The 12,246-nt window shown below is 38.4% G+C and overlaps 1 protein-coding gene across 1 annotated transcript in view; it reads right to left on the reverse strand.

The window, feature by feature from the left end:
* The window catches only part of RARB (retinoic acid receptor beta), a 722,113-nt gene that overhangs the window by 669,249 nt on the left and 40,618 nt on the right, over positions 1–12,246 (reverse strand). The gene's annotated exons all lie outside the window — the stretch shown is intronic.

Raw genomic sequence — 12,246 nt, forward strand, 5'->3', positions numbered from 1 at the left:
TTCCTACATCCTACAGGGGCTCACATTTCAAGGCTATATTAAAATGGAAGTATAGATAGCAAAGTCCCATTTCTCCTTGGTGCTACCCAAAAACCCCAAGTCTAAATTCTCAGAGTGTGAAATCTGATCACCAAGAGGGTAGGTCCTGAGTGTCCTGGAATCTACCATTAGTTACTGTGACAGAAATATCTAAGGAACTTCAATGCCAGGGACTTGACAAGTTAATAGTGCATGCAGGTTGAGGCTCAGGACAAACTGGGAATAAAGGAGTCAGCATAGTTGTCATTGAGCCATGAGAGACACCACTAGCAAGGCAACTACTTATAGAGGACAGAAAAACGTTAACCTCAAAGAATGAAAAAAGTACATCATTGTTAACACAAACAGAAGTAAACCAGTCACACTTGGGTTACCTGAATTCTTCACTCTTTTCATTTGGTACCTCAGGGCGGTGATAAATATAATTGTTGAGTGTACTGCTTACCACATTAAAATATCAATGTGCTACACAAATACTCATTATTAAAATTTTCTTTCATGGCAATCCAAACTTTTCAGAGTTTTTTTCTTTTACATTCTTACTCTTAATCTGAAGTTAACTTTGAATGGTTTGCCAAAAATCTCAACTCCTTTACAAGGTAACTAAATACATTTGGAGAGGGGAGAAAGTAGAAAGTCAAAATATAAAAGCATTCCAAGCCAGTGCTTGGAAGATCACCAAAACTTGTCAACAACTTCTACCATATAGTGTCATTGATGTAAAAATTTATTTTGAAATAGTCAAATTGTGATTGGTTTCTGCTGTTTCCTGAGCTGACTATCCCTCCTTTAACAAATAAAAGGTAATGAAAAAATGTTAACAGTGTAGTAACGAGATGTGGCAAGCACAAGGTTTTTCCAAAAGTCAAGATTTCTCTCCCCCCTGCTTTGGTTCACCAGTGGAAAAACCCTGATTTGAATACATGAAGTTGACAATCATATTGGTGAAATTCATCTGCCCCTGGAGGAGTTAGTGAAGAAAAGCAGAACTACTAAAAGAGATGATGGGATCCCTGGGTGGTGCAGCGGTTTAGCACCTGCCTTTGGCCCAGGGCGCGATCCTGGAGACCCGGAATCGATCCCACGTCGGGCTCCCTGCATGGAGCCTGCTTCTCCCTCTGCCTGTGTCTCTGCCTCTCTCTCTCTCTCTCTCTGTGACTATCATAAATTAAAAAAATTTTTTTAAATAAAAATAAAAAATAAAAGAGATGATAATGGTTTGTGGTAACGGACCCACATCAGCAGTGTGAGAAGAGGAAGTAAGATGAAACGATATAGCCGCTCCGTGGATTTTGATGAATCCACAACATGCGGCTTGGATTGTGTGCAGTAAGGTTTTATATAGTCCACCACGCTGCTATCACTTCCTGCCCTCAGCAAATTGTCTGATTTTCTATTTGCAAAATTCCCAATAATTCTATTATCCAATTAGAGAAGGAAATTTACAAAATTATCAGGAGGAAATTAGTCTGACAGTTGCTGTTTTCTAGTTAAATGAGATCCAGGACTGTCAGCTGTAAAGTAAAGTGAACTTACTATAAATGAAGTTAAACCAGAGGTCTGAGGTAAAGTTTCTCCACACACACCGGTGATGGTAAACCCTGTGGAGATTAAACTCCGTGGTCCAAAACAAGAATATGGGCACCCCCCACCTCCCTCACTTCTGGCTAGTCCCTTCTCCCTATCACTGACGGTTCCTCCCTCATGTCAGCCCATAAAACATGGGATATATACACAAGACTGTTTTATACCTATCAATGGATAACCCTTCTATTTCCGTCATTATAAATCATAAGGCCAACATTTATTGAGCACTTTAGATGCCAGAGATCTCATAATTCCCAAACCACTGGAATTAAATTCTATGACCATCCTCATTTTAGAGATTTATTTATTTATTTATTTATTTATTTATTTATTTATTTATTTATTTATTTATTTATTTATAATTGACATAGAGAGAGAGAGAGAGAGGCAGAGACACAGGCAGAGGGAGAAGCGGGCTCCATGCCAGGAGCCCGACGCGGAACTCGATCCCAGGACTCCAGGATCATGCCCTGGGCCAAAGGCAGGTGCCAAACTGCTGACCCACCCAGGGATCCCCTATGACCATCCTCATTTTACAGACTGCATAAATACATCAACAAAAAACTCGATTAAATTAAATTTCAGGTTGCCAGTACTTAAATCTGACTTCGACAGATAACTGGGCCTTAGCTTCGAACCACTATGCATGACTGGTAAAAGAAGAGGCTATGACTGCCCAGGTTCATATTTCAGCTCCACCACTAGGATCTGTGTAAGTTACTTCTCTGGCTTCAATTCTCATAGGGTTATGGTGACAGCTTATCAATATATAGGAAGTATTTTCTTAGCAGCTACCCAGAACTACCCAAGTATTTGCTATTCTACTTAAGCTTCATTACTGTTATTATGGTGTAAAAAAAAAAAAAAAACTTCATATTGTATGTAAAACAGCCTATCTTTCAGGTTTCAGGGTGTGGGAAAAGGATTATAGATGGCTATTCTGGTGATACCACGAAATAAAGCTTTCTTATCCTTAAAAATGAAGACTCATGGTAGTTTAAGCACTAATAGAGTCCTATAATATAGTATCCAACATGTGCCTGTATCCCATGGGCACTCTAACAGTGCTGATGAACCAACTAGTGATCTAGCACACATGGACCAAGATCTAGAGAAAAGCCACTAGGGGTACGTACACTGCCTAAATCTGTACTGCACTGGCCTGTCCTCTGTAGTGGTCAGCCTTCCCCTACACATTCCATGAGTACTAATGCCACAGTCAAAGCACTGCTGGCAGAACCAAAGCCTACCAGAGTTGCTACAAGTCAACTGTCCTGTAGCTAACTGCAAGTAGCTAGCTGCAAGGTTATATTACAATGCAAAGACCAGAAGGAAAAAAGAAGCTTTCAGAGGTCACAATGCATAGTCAACCATAATATTGAGCATCATATCCAGAAGTAGTGGCTGTGCCAGTTAGATTATTCCAGAGGCTGGCCTGCACAACACAGACTTTCATTACAGTAAGTGGAAACAATCTGTTGTTCACTTGTTGCTATGTCTCTTAATTAAGTACTTAAGTACGTAAGCAAAACCATGCATTCTTTCATAAAATAGCATTGAGCCTCAAAGATGCAATTACTAATCTAAGAAGCAAGGGTACTTGAAGTGACGTTCAACATGCCCATTTATGAAGCATTGCTCAGTTAATACATTATAGAGATGTGCTACAATAAATTGGCCTCAGCCAAGATTTACCTTCCAATACACTACAGATATAAATCATACATTGAGAAGATAGCTCGTAAAATTTTTTTTCCGTTGTACTAGAAGTACCCTTTTGTCTCTCCCACCCCTAAAAGTTCTCCATATATCATTTTTTTCTCATGCATACCAGTTAACCGAAGAAATCTGACTTTAAATCCTCTTGCAATCCCATTATGCAGAGTATTCTGTAATTGATGGTCCTTACTTATGAAATCTAAACCTGCAGGTGTTCAGAATATGCCAATTTTCATGCCTCCATGGCAGTAATTCGAAAAAGCAGGAATTAAAGAAGTTCAAGTTACGGTTCTTATGTGAGGAATACTTTTCAAACTGTTAACACAGCATTTTATGTAAAATAGGAATCCCAAATATGAATCCCTAACTATGAAATCAGCCAGTTTGTATGTGTAACTCCCAAAGGGAGGGAGAACATTTAAATATAATTAGAAACTTTTTGTGATCCCATGGCCTAGACACCACAGACACTGAAGTCTAACATAGAAAAGCAGTCTAAAATTGAATTAACAAATAATGTCTCCTTCCCATGATTGCCCTTTAGTCTTTCTGTATGGATCAGGCTGCCCCCAGAGTAGCAAGCAGTATCTCTAGATGTTTCCACTTGGGAGGTCAGGCATCATGAAGCTCCTGCAACAGTCTCTTCAATTAAGAATGAGGGAGCCCAGCTCAACTGAACAACCATCCACAGGGTACACCTCATTCTGGAGGATTCCAAAGAAATGAGTGACTCAGTCCCTCCAATAAGAGGTGTGGAGTCTAGTTAGAGAGGCCAGGTGTACCCAAACTACAAATAGAGGACAACAGAGCCAGGTATAATTCAGTGCGAAAATCTGCCTTATAGACAGGAAATGCCACCAAAGGCTAAGATAGGTTTGCCCATGTGTAGCCATGGCTAGCAGGGAAGGTTTCCCAAAGAACACGAAGCTACAGCTGACCTAGAAAAATGGAATTGTTGGATAGAGATCAGGAGTACCTTAGTACAGGGGTTCAGAGCTAGGTTGGCAAATGAGGACAAGATCATGGAGTTGAGATCATCTTTGAAAAATCTCTAAATCATTCTATGAAGTAGCATCTAATATATAAAATCCATGGTAGGCAAAGCACACGAATATGGAGGACAATTTTATAGCACTAATATATATCTCTACAGCTCAAATTGCATAAATGCACATATGATACAACTTCCCTGTATAAAATTTCAGAGGTGCTATTTGAAACATCATCCTGGTGCCTCACAAGTCCAGTGGAAGAGCATTGTAGGGATCACACACCCTGCTTTGGAGGGAGTTTTACTTCATGTCTCAAGGCCTCCAGACTGTACCTTAATTTTGTGTCATACCCAGTTCAGTTTACTGGTCTTAACAGTAGGTCCTACAACCTAAACAGTTTCTGTCCAGATCATTCTTGACAAAACTTTAGTTCATTCAGACATCAGTGACTCAGAGCTACACTTCTGCCATACTAGACTGCACTCATTCCAGAATACAATTCTACTAATGGATCTTAAGACAACTTGACATAGAAAGTACATCTTTCCACAGAACTTCCTTTAAAATTTAGAACCATATTCTCAAGGTTTGCAAGAACATTCAAGTTCATTTGGTCCAACCATAATTCTGGTGCTCAAATCCCCACAAAACTGTCCTTTTTAAATGGCCTCATGATCATATTTGAGCAATACCATTGACTACCTGGAATTCTCAGATAGGCATCCCATTTCAGCCAGTCAACTGTTCCTTACCAATCCCTTCCTTATACAGCAATCCAGTGCCTCCCCCTCACACTGCCCTCTCTCCTTCCCATTGATCCTACTTGAAGAACCCTTTGAGGCTAGTAGTCAAACTCTTCAAAATTAGGATGACCACACAACCTGTCCAGTGCAGTGCAGTGTCCTTGTATGTGATGGTTCTCCCAATCTAATCATTACTATTACTTTCCTTTTTTTCCTCAAAGGTTCCCCTTGTTTGGTAAATTTTATGATCATCCTAATACAACAGATCTTGACCAGCAGGTAGACCTGCGATCCACTTTTTCTTTATGCCTAGCACAGTTTTCCATGACCTTCAAGTATTCTTCATCTGGCATAATTTAAGTTCTGTAAGCATCTCGTTTTCCTTTTTGGAATACACAGTAGTTGGTCTGTGTGTGAGCTGAGAAAACAAGGTCAGATCCCAAGTTCCCTGTACTCTGTAAATATGTTGCTACTACATTGGTCACTTCACATCTGGTATTCAGCTTGTAATATTTTCTTTCTTGTGAGGGGTAACTTCCATTTCTGACTATTTTTTGTAGTGAATTTTTTTTGCATCTGAGTATCATCTACTCTTGGATTCCATCTACATAAAAATGAAGTTCCTATGAAGAGTTACTAGTCTGCTCTTGAGGGCAAAGACAACAATAGATAGCAAATAGTCAAATACCATTGAATCACCAACAGCTAAAACATTATCTGAATACCTTCAAATAGGTTTTATAAAGAAATCTAGAAAAAAAACACAATAGACTAAAAGACAAAATATAATTAGTTATGAGATGTGAGGAAACAGCATTCAAACAGAAAAATCAAGCCCAAATCAACCACCACTACATCACTACTACTTTATCTTTAGACACCATCCTTGGAAAAAAAATTGTGCTACTTAACTTTATGAAGTTTGGGATAACTTTTGAAAGTTCCACCCTTTCTCTTTCCACCCCCATCCTATGTATGGCTTTAGAATAAATTTATGTACTTTCCCTCAAACTAGTCCTTCATAAAATGCTCACTGAATAAAGCTCCTAATGGTTTTCAATATTTCAGTCTAACAGATAACATGACATTGCCCTTCCAACTCTGTTTTCTAGATAATCAACAGTTCACAGCCACATTTTTATCTTAGCCAGATCCCATATGCAGTAATCAAGATACTGGCATTAACATTAAATAGAGTTCATAGGCATAAAGCATTTTCATGTACACCTGCTAGAGAGCTTTATTTTCCTTAAAAATTTTATTAGACTGGTTACATTTTTCCACAGTTTTCTGTGATTTGCTATACATGATTACTGTATTGCATTAAACATAACAAAATCATTGGTATCGGTCAACTAAAAAAAAAAAAAACCTATGTGTCACCTATTTAAAAGAAGGGAGAAACAAATCTAACATTACACAAAACAACCTAGTTCTGCTGATGAGGATAATGAAAATTAAATAACCATATAGGGCCTAAATGAGAAATCTGATCAGATGATACATAGATACAAATGAAATGTAAAAATACTAGCAACTTACACAAAAATCAATGATTTTTTTTCCTCTTGATTACTATTTCAGTGATCGGAGTATATTAGGTACTTGTTTGCTTGCAATGCGTTTTATTAATGCTGTATCTGACACCCAATTTGGAAATCAATGCTTATTTCATCATTTTTCTCTGAGGGGTTCTATTATTTACAATTGATTTAACAGGAATGAAAGGCTTACCATTAACAAGACCCAGCTGCTGACACTTCACAGATGAGTTATTGAACTTCAAAAAGTGAATTAACTTAACCATCGCCAAGACTGATGGTTTGATGATTTTTTTTGCACCAAGACTAATGTATTTATAATTAGAATGTCAAAACAATAGTGTTCCTGCTTTGCCCAGTTTCTCAATTCTTGCACTTTATAATATTTAAAAGTTTATTTGCTTCTTAGCCCACCATTCTTTCAGGTTTAAAAATGTTCCTTTAGTGGAACTAAAAAAAAAATCCCACATGAAGACTCTTCAAAGTCTGGCTTCACACAGGTCTATGTAAATGAGGATCTTTCACCACTGAGTATCTAAGGACTGATGCATATAGAAGGATGTAATTATTCTAGATCAACGGGGCTTTATAAAATGCAACTAACTTTTGGGAAAATGTGAGAAAGACTTCGGTGGCAAATTTTTAAAAAGTCAGATTCAAATGAATGGCTTAAATAAGGAGATTTATAAAATCTAAGTTTAGAAAACAAAATTAAGAGTTAGCATTCAGGGTTGATGAATTAGTGGTTCCACATTGTCACTAGGAACCCTTGCTGTTTCTCTTTCTGCTTTGCATCAACTTTAGCTCCATGCAGTGCTGCATGCAGAGCCAGGCATCACAATCCATCCCCACACCATCCATCCAATGAGAAAACTGCCCATCCTATGTGTTCTTTATTAAGGAAGGCTTTTCCAGACACTCTGCCATTACCAGTGAAAACTCTCCCTTAAGTCTCATTAGACAGTTTTCTGTCACATATGCATTTGTCAACCCATCATTGCTCAGAGAATGGGACTGCCAGTGTTGGCTAAACCACATTCGTGGGAAGGAGGAGGAGAATGCTGAACAAAATGGATCTTCTGCCAAAGAGGACACAGAGTATGAGAGGCGTCTGGGTGGCTCAGTCAGTTAAGCATCTGCCTTCGGCTCAGGTCATGATCCCAGTGTGCTGGGATTGAGCCCCACATTGGGCTGGTTGAGCAGTAGGGGAGCCTGCTTCTTCCTCTCCCTCTGCCATTCCCCCCAACTCATGTGCGCTCTCTCAAAGAAATAAATAAAATCTTTTTAAAAAATGGAAGAAAAAAGAAAAAATATTTTCAACCAGGTCTTTATAGGTAGGAGATAGTTTCTTTTTTTCTCCCTGGCAAATCCTATCAGTCCAAAAAGAACCACAGAAATTGGCACTGGGAGCTCCCCACCAAATGGTACATGTAGATCATCTTACAGCAGTGGTTCTCAACCGAGCTGATTTTACCCCCCTACTCCAGAGAACAGATGGCAAAGTCTGGGGGTGTTTTTGGTTATCACAGCTACGGAGTACTAATGGTATTTAATGGGTAAAGACCAAGGATGCCTGCTCAATGTCCTGCAACACACAGGACAGTCCCTGACAATGATCTGGCCCCCAATGCCAGTAGTGCTGGTACTGAGAAGTCCTGCTTTGCAGTCCTTATCATGGCTATGCCGCAGCTACCTCTCAGAGCCTCCAGCCAGCTTCTCCACTATTCAATATCCACAGTCAACCAAGACTAAGATGAGGTATCTGAAGAAAGAATTTAAAATGGAGGATGAGAGGGGCACCTGGGTGTCTCAGAGGTTGAGCACTGCCTTTGGCTCAGGTCATGATCCCAGAGTCCTGGGATCTAGTCCCACATCAGGCTCCCCACAGGGAACCTGATTTTCCCTCTGCCGATGTCTCTGCCTCTCTCTGTGTGTCTCTCATAAATAAATAAAATCTTTACAAGAAAAGTGGAGGATGAGGAAAGCAAAAAAAGAATTTTTAAAAAGCAACATGAAGGAGGGACACCTGAGTGGCTCAGCGGTTGAGCGTCTGCCTTCAGCTCAGTGTGTGATCCTGGGGTCGCAGGATCCAGTTCCACATGGAGCTGCCTGCAGGGAGCCTGCTTCTCCCTCTGCCTATGTGTCTGCCTTCTCTGTGTGTCTCATGAATAAACAAATAAAATCTTAAAAAAAAGCAACATGAAGGAAATATGCCAAGCAGGAAAAAAAATTCACAAAATTTAACCATATGCTATTTATGAGGAGCCCACAGGAAGCACAGAATAGTTAAAGATGATAAGAAGAAGACATGCCAGAAAAGTACCAACAAAAAGAAAATTGGTCCCACGTAAACCAATTTGGTATTAATATAAACCAGAGATTTTAAGACAAATGTTTTCCTAGAGGACAATTGTCATGCAATGCTAACAGTCCATTCACCAGCATAAAATTAACAACTCTCGACATGTATACGCTAAAGAGCCAGCCTCAAAGCACTCATCTTGTGTCCTTTCCTGTTCTCATTTTGGAACCTTGCACCTGTACCACCTTTATTTGCCCTTTCTGTAAGAAAGTAGTCTCTGTGGGTGGTAAGCAGGGCCTTCTCCACCACACCACCCATTCTGACAGCATGTCTGTGTTGTAAAACCACCTAGGAAACAATATATCTTGAAAGGTAAGTACAAGGGAAAGTGTATGAATATCTTTACAGGCTGCTTAGAAATTTCATGTGCATGTTGAAGGCCTATAGATAGGGAGTGTTCCCATTCCATTAACAGGCCCTCAATTATCACTACCCTGGGCCTTTTATTTTCCCTCAGAGATCTTAAATCTCCCTCCTCAGAAGTTTCTGTCCACATGCCACTGTTCTCAGAGGTAAGTAGAGGAACAGACCTGGAACTCTCCATCTTGGTCAGGTAGATTTTCACTGTAACTGGCAGCCTTTACCATGGTACAGCAGTCACAGTTGTACTGGATGGCTTGGCTGTGATTGTGTGACCATGTTCCAACATCTTCACAAGCAAACCTTGGGGATTAGCAAAGGAGGCTGAAGGCCTTGCAATTGTTTTTCACTGACTTTCAGACAAATCCTTTTTTCCTTTTTTTTTTTTTTTTTAACAAATCCTATTCCAAGTCACATCAGCACTCCAGTTTTTGAAGGTTCTTGGGCTTTCTATTACTAAGCCTTTCTAGAGTTTTAGAAAGATTGTGAATTTTATATTTAAAAAATATAGCTACTTTTTTTGAAAAAAACTTCAATTTTTATATTATATAAAATTTCTTAGAACCAATTTCAGATGCACGAAGCAAATGTATCAAAATTTCTGATTTTAATCTATTTTTTTTTTTGAGAACAACACTTAAATAGCTAAAAGACAGCTTCTAAGAATCACTGTACATCTAAGGAATGCTTCTATTTAAACTAGAACGGTTTTCAAAAAGTTACATTTGGGTAACTATCTACTACATCTGACCACTATCTACTACATCTGACCACTAAACTATTATTCAATTCAGGCACTGCTAATAAAAATTAGAGGAAATACACAGGATAAAAAAAGATGTGTCTGCCTTTAGTAGAGACCCACCATTCCAATTTGTACTATTACCTCTCAGCCCTAAATATTCTTAGTATTCCAGAAGAGCCCCAGCATTAATAAAATTACATTTCTGTTGCTACTATTTTATGATAAATTGATGTAACTGTTGCTTCTGAACATACTGAGGCCTGGGAATGAGATTATATAGTACAGTTTTACATCAGCCCATAGTAATAGATACTTGATAAATAAAATGCCACTAAATTCCATTTTTCTCATTGGTACTACGCTTTTACACATGAGAAAATGCTGTTTTCTCATACATGCTTTGGAATAATATAACATGGCAAGTTTTATTTCTCAAAGCAATAAATATACAGTGCATCTTTAGAATCACATAATTGTAATATAATTAAGATTTTTGGTTTATATCATAAGGTTTGAGAAATAAGACATGTAGTTCATAATACCTAGAATTCCAGTGTATTATGGCTTTAAAAATTAAGTGTTAAATGCTTGCTAATATGTTCACATACTCAAACATTTCTGATTTGATTAACATTGATTACTCCACAATTCTTAACTACCTGTCTGCAGTTCTCTCCTCCATACCAATACTTTAACTTATTTTTATTGGATTATAACCCATAATAATTTAATTAAATAAATGAAAAAGGAACAACTTTTTCTTCTAGGGAAAAAATTGAATTATTGAACAGAGAATAAGTGTGGGAAATAGAAAGTCACCATTAAGCAAACACTCTCATAATGACTGTTTCAGTCAAGATCACCAGATACTAAAATTTGTTGCTCAAAGTTTGAAGGAGAAACAAGTTACTTCCATAGTCTCAGAAATACCTCGGAGGTATTTATTATTCAAAAAGGGAACAATTTCACTTTACAGTGGAGAAACCCAGCAGTCACCACACCTCAACAAGTCATCAAAGTTAATATCATCAGTAATAGGATATATTGATGTCATGGCCCCTGGTATGATATACTGAAAAGGGCACATCACTGCTGTGGTATGCTAGTCAAAATAAGAAACCTCAATCTAACCTTCAGTCATCAATAGCCCCAACATTAAGAAATGTCAAGGAGGGTGCGTGGGTGGCTCAGTTGGTTAAGTGTCTGCTTTTAGCTTGGGTCATGATCCCAGGGTCCTGGGATCAAGTCCCACACTGAGTTCCCTGCTCAATGGAGAGCCTGCTTCTCCCCCTGCTTGTGCTCTGTCTGATAAATAAAATCTTTTTTTTTTTTTTTTAATAAAAAGGGTCAACGTTTTGAAGGACAAGGAAAGAATGAAGAAGTCACAGATGGGAAGAGGTGAAGACAACATGCCAACTGAGCTGTAATAATATAGGATGCTGATTTGTATCTACAACAGGAAAAGGAAATTAGTGGGAGAACTGGTGAAATCTAAATAAGACCTGCAATTTCATTAATAGTATCGTACTGATGTAATTTTCCTGTTTTTTTTTTTAATTGTACTATGGTTACATAAGATTTTAACTTCAACCAAGGCCTGTAAGATGTATGGGAACTTCTCAAAATATCTTTGCAAATTTCTATAAATAGACAACTATATCATAATAAAAACATTTAAAAGTTCTAACAAAAAATAAAAATAAAAAATAAAAAAAAAATAAAAGTTCTAACAAATGTCAGTTAATCCTATTAATGTATTTGTTTACATTTCAATGTTCACATTAGCCAAAGTAGTGATCTGAGCACTGTGAATGCATTAACTTCATCCACCATCATGATAAACCAGTGAATCAGTACCATAATTATCCCTACTTTAAGGAGGAAATAACTAAAGCTTAAAGCATAGACGGAATTGCTCAAGATTGCACATTTGCCATGTGATCCCAGGATACCTGAGCCCAGAGCCAGCATGCTCACTTGGCACACTGCATCACTGATCTATAGATGCCCTAAGCCTGCATCCTGAGTAGCTGGCCAACGTCTGGATCTGACCCTGCCCACAGCCCAAGGTTCCTAGATCTAAATTCAGCTTGGGCAGCCAACACAGCCTTCAGCAGAGACCTGCAAAACAATGTACATCAAGAAGGAAAAGGACTCT

Source organism: Nyctereutes procyonoides, unplaced genomic scaffold (genome assembly GCF_905146905.1).
Source record: "Nyctereutes procyonoides isolate TBG_1078 unplaced genomic scaffold, NYPRO_anot_genome, whole genome shotgun sequence".
Classification (NCBI taxonomy): domain Eukaryota; kingdom Metazoa; phylum Chordata; class Mammalia; order Carnivora; family Canidae; genus Nyctereutes; species Nyctereutes procyonoides.